Genomic DNA, 5,495 nt, shown 5'->3' with positions numbered 1-5,495 from the left:
TTTCTGGGCCCCAAAGCAGATGTGGGTGTGGGTGTTTTTCTGTGGTTTTCAGGGGCTCTGTTCTTTATTATCGCCCTATTCCAGGAACAGAGCACAAGCCCGGAAGCTGGGCTGAGCTGCAATCACAGAGACACCTCACTGTGCTGCCTCATAGCCATCCTCCCTTTGATCTCCTCCAAAGTACCCGGATCAAGCATGTATGCCTCAACTCTCCGCTGAGAGAACAAACAGAATCATGAATTATGCTGCAAGATTTATATAGCCGATTTTACAAACTTTGGGCAGTTTTATCATGGTTTCCACTTTTAAATAAGGGAATATGTTATCTCTGGGTAATTTGTAAATGATGGTGAGGTACTGTTGGGGCTAAAAAAAATTAATACTTTCCTCCTACCTTCAAAGTTCTAGTTGGGCTAATGATCAAATTAACAGAGATAGATTAACAGAAGAAAATAAAATGTTTAATACATAGGCATGGAGATTTCACATAAGCATGAAAATTCCAAAGATAGAGAAGCAACATAGGGTGTATATGACATTTTGAACAAAGGAGAAAAGGTGAGAGTGGGATCTTAGATTTCAGAAGTGAGAATGGGCAATTTACAGGTATTTCCAGAAGAGCAAACATACATGGCAGGCAAATTCTTGGTGGGCAACTCAGAAACAGTGGGACACCTATCGAGCTAATAGGCCCCTGCTTAATGTCCTCTTATTTACCATACTTAATTCAAATTAGTCCAAGACGAACATCCTAAGACTTCCTTCCTGAAGCAGTTTTTCTATACGAATTTCTTGGGCGGGAAAGTAGGGAGGCTCAGAATATTTCTCCACGCCTCCTGTTTCTTACCTTCTCCCTAGGGATTATATACATGGTCTCTGTGAGTCCAGGAATAGAGTTTCTGAGGTTCTTATTTAAAATTGGGTGTAATTCTTAGCACTCAAATTCCATCAAAATGTCTAAATTTCCAATTTACATAAACTAGGTCCCATTCATTCATTCAAAATATATATAATTTCGAGCATCTACTCTGTGACAGCCATTATTCTAAGCACTTGGCTGATAGCAGTGAACAAAGCAAAGAATACTCTAGTTCTAAGTAGGCAGTGTTTGATCAGTTGTCTGAAATTTTGTTCCATTTTATATTGTTTTGAGCTGAAGAGAGAAAATTGTGATACAACTAACATTCACATGGCTTGTCCAAAGACTCAGGAATCAGCCCTACCATGTGACTGCAAGTGGCTCTGGATTTATTATACAAATTCTAACTATGGCTTTAGATTTTAGACACCCAAATTGCAAATCTCCCATGAAAAGATTGTAAACTTTATTAAAAAAACTCACACGCAGGAATAGAAACTCTTAAGGTAAAAAGAGTAAGCAATAATTTTAGGCTGAGGTAGAAAAAAGAAACTCAAGCTAATTAGAGGGAGAGTAAACTTTTCTTAGGAAATTCTCTTAGTCCACTCAGGCTGTTATAACAAAATACCAGAGACTAGGTGGCTTATAAACAACAGAAATTTATTTTTCACAGTTCTGGAAGCTAGGAAGTCCCAGATCAAGATGTCAGCAGATTGAGTGTCTGGTGAGATCCCACTTCCTGGTTCATACACAGCTGTCTTCTCACTGTTGCCTCACATGGTGGAAGGGAGGGGAAACTCTCTGGGGTCTCTTTTATAAAAGGACAAATCCCATTCCTGAGTGCTCCACCCTCATGACCTAATCAACCCCCAAAGACTCTACCTCCGCATAGCATCTCATTGGGTATTAGGAATTTAACATTAATTTGGGAAGGGTACAAACATTCAGTCTATAGTAGAAATGGAATGAGTGCTTTGTGGAGAGACTAGACCTATAGGAAGATCAATATGAGCTCTTGGAGACAAGGGTGGATATACATAAAAGGAATAGGAAGTGTACTCAGATCTAATCGTTCATAAAGAGAGTATTAGAAAAGGCAAAGATGTTTTACTTATGATTAGTTCAGTAGCAGGCGACTGGGCCCATTAAAAAACAAATAAAAAGAGATAAGACCTCTGACTGAATTCATCCCCCCTTAACGTAAAGAGAATAAGCAATATTTTTAGGCTGAGGTAGGAAAAAACTTAAAGACCTGTTCCTGGACTCTCCATCCCCAGCAATAAAGGAGCAAACTGAGAGGCTTCTGTGAAAGGAGTAGGTGAATAATCTACAGTTAGAGCAATTGGGGAACAATTTTTTGAAGACTGGGGTAGTCATGCAAAATGGTCACAATGAATGTGGACAGATTTGAGAGGGGAAAAAACCAGGAAGATAAGCACAACATACCCAAACAATTATTATATGGGTTAGATTTGGAGATAGTTACTGTGGTGGCAAGCAGGATTTGCCTGTGCCTTGAGGGCATGTGTCAGAGAAATTTATAGAATTGGCACTCTAAGAGAAGGCAGAGTAGAGGTGAAAGATAAAAATGGAGAGCCAGAGAGAACAGTGATCAACTGAGTCTAGGCCCAGACTGGATGCTGGTTTGATGGAATAATATCTTCAAGGGGGTACTAGCCAACATGAGTAGGAGAAAGTGGCCAAGATTTGTTTGAACAGTATAGCTTTTAGTAGCCTTAGAATTTCTTGATTTCATATATCTCACTAAGGTGGACCTCTACACATCGAACACCTAGAGGAATATGCTAGACAATCAATTTTCTGGGTTAGAAGGTAAAGAGAAAATATGTTAAAAAAAAAGAAAGTAACCAATGTAAGAAGTAGGTTAAATTTTTAGAAACTTAACTGAGTCATTCTGGAAGGAGCAAGGTAACAGCAGAGGGGAATAAAACACTAGAGGCACATACTAGTACTTCAGTTAAGATGTCTCAGAAATAAATGCTATTCAAGTCCTGGAATATTTAAAAGTGAAGGAAAGACAGAGAATCAAGTTGATCATTGGAGAGGAATAGAGTCCCACAGACCACAGGAAACACAAGCTCTGAAGCATCGACAGTAATTCAGTTCAGGAATCTGTTAAGAGTAATTCTTCAGTTGAATCTAATATGACAATTAGGTGAAAAGCTCTTTCCTTGACAGATTTCATAATTCTAAGCAATTTCATAGCAAGAAGCAATGGACGTACCCTCTGAGGCCTAGGAATGAAGAGGCCTGCTTATTGGTTCAGCACTGGGATGACGGAAACATGGAGCTTAAAGAGAAAATGGAAAATTAGAGATTATGAATAAGTAGAAAGGCAGGAGCACATAAAACAAAGCAGGGTCATTTGGGCTGCCACCAACACAAATATCTTACTTTGCAAGAAGATTGTAATGTCTAAATGCTATCTTAGAAAAGAAGGCTATATGCATATCCCCAGCACCAGCCACACCCCTACCCCATATGTAGCTGCATGGTGTCAAAAATAACTGCCAAATGGGAGATTGATTCTGATTCAGTGTAAAGTCAGAGATTGTAGACTTCAGATAATTAGCCTGGACTCACTGGCATCACAAAGAGGTTAACCAAAGATATTTTCTTGGTCTTACCTTCTTTCATCCAGTACCACTGAATCTCTACTAGGGTCTTTGTGACACTAACTCTAGCCTCTGGACACATAATTCTACTTGTGATGACAAGATTGAGTTGTTTTCTAAATTTGGTGGGTTGGAGGCCAGTGCTGTGATTATCCTTTGAGATCTCGTAAATCTTGGAGCCTTTAAACAAAGGACATACTAGAGATGCATTTCGTATGTACCCTTGAGGACCTATATACATTCCATAGAGGGTAGCCCAGGTTGTAGGTACCAAAGGCAGCTTGGCTCTACCTAGTAGCAAAGACCCTTCTAGCTGCGAGTGGGCAGAAATAAGAAATTGAAGAGGATAAAGTTTGGGTTTTAATATCTGGATTTTTAATTCACAGGTACAAGAGAATATGAGTTTGAACTTCTATTCTTTTGACCTCTAAAATCTTTGGACTCATTAGCATGGAGTTTAATTTTTAACTTTAATTTCCTTCCAGGAAAATCCATTAAAAAAGCAGTTAATATTCAAATCTGGAACTTTGTATGTTCATGGCATTTTTATGATTGGAATATGTTTAGGTTGTTATTTTAAGCTCATCGCCAAACCTTTGTTGACCTATGTTGGACAATGTCTAGCTTTGGATGCAGGCTTTGGAATTAGTTTAATTAATGTGTTATTCTGACCTGTTTTAGACTAAAGTTAAAAATAAAACACTGCCCACGAGCATCCCAGAAGAGCCCTTGGGAGAATAATCTTTCGACAGTGTGACCAGGACTGCCCGGGTAGGGTGGATCGTTAACCTTATCTCCCAAGGAGGACAGCCACATGCTAGTTAATGGTTAAGCTGAATGGGATAAGAGAACAAAAATCTGGGGAATGTTGGAGGAAGGGAATCTTCTTCACCGTGACTTTCCTCATCACTCGCTCGTCCCAGAGCTTGTCAGGCAGTGCTGGATGAAGCCAGACTCCTCCACCTTTTCACTCCTTCTTCTTGCTGGAGATCTGCCTGCCTGCTGCATGTATGTATTATGCCCTTTTCCTCATGCTGTAAGTCTTACAGGGGCAGTAAACATCACAGGCTGTGTGGTGACCCACGGCCTGTGACTGGGTAGGAAGCCTGTCTGGTTGTGGGTTCACAATATTAAAATTTGTTCACTTGCAGGTAGGAGAATAAACTATCAATATTGGCTCTACTACTAATAAAGGTGATATTTTGATCATTTGTGTGACTTCCGTGTCTACCTTTCAGTTGGTTCTTAAATCAACCTGGGAACATAAGTGTCAATTTCACTCTTTTTAAACTCTGATAGAATTTACTATAAATTTTTGAAAGTAGAGCTGACAGGACTTGCTGCTTAATTAGGTTAAATGCTGGCTTGAATGACTAGGTAAATAGTGGTGCTATTTAATGATAGGGAAGCCCTAATTCTGAGATCAGAGGTATAAATGTGGTGAGCCACACATGACTAGTGTGTGAGTTGAGGAAGTCTGTACACATGGTGAATGATTTGGTGCAGGTGGGCACTATCTATACATATAGTGAGAATGACTTAGTAGGGATGGGATGGCTTGAAGGCCAGGAGAGTATAGGAGGCCATCGATGTAATTCAGATATAGTTCAGGTAAGAGATAAGGGCTTCAAGTAGGATACTGTGAATAGAGAAAGGAGGATTAATGTAGGAGACATTTAGTAGGAAGCATCAATAGAACTTGGTGACCAGCTGGATATGAATAGAGGGGTGAGGAGAGGGAGTCGAGAGCAACTCCAAGGTTTCATGTTTATAAACTTGCTCATCTAAGTTAAATATTTGGTCATGGCAAAAATATGTTAATTTTATAGATTCTTCCATTTTAAATATGACAACTCTATTAGCCACAATAAAGGCATGCAAAGTATAGGGAGAGAAAAATGGAAGGATTAACTTCTCCAGAGCCTAAGTCTCCTATTCAAAAGAAAAAAAGAAAAAACTATCCAAAGACCTTAAAAGCAGCAGCTAAGATACCCTTTTGG

At 39.4% G+C, this 5,495-nt stretch overlaps 1 protein-coding gene across 1 annotated transcript in view; it reads left to right on the top strand.

Moving 5' to 3' along the window:
- The first annotated feature begins 4,408 nt into the window (after positions 1-4,408).
- Positions 4,409-5,495, top strand: part of ARL14 (ADP ribosylation factor like GTPase 14) — a 24,203-nt gene continuing 23,116 nt past the window's right edge. Inside the window, exon 1 of the mRNA XM_006908272.3 lies at positions 4,409-4,503. The gene's annotated coding sequence lies outside the window, so the exon portion shown is untranslated. The remainder of the gene's footprint in view (positions 4,504-5,495) is intronic.

The sequence above is a fragment of the Pteropus alecto genome, unplaced genomic scaffold (assembly GCF_000325575.1).
Source record: "Pteropus alecto unplaced genomic scaffold, ASM32557v1 scaffold81, whole genome shotgun sequence".
Lineage (NCBI taxonomy): Eukaryota > Metazoa > Chordata > Mammalia > Chiroptera > Pteropodidae > Pteropus > Pteropus alecto.
Note: the sequence above shows the minus strand (reverse complement) of the source record. Positions and strands in the feature narration are given on the sequence as shown.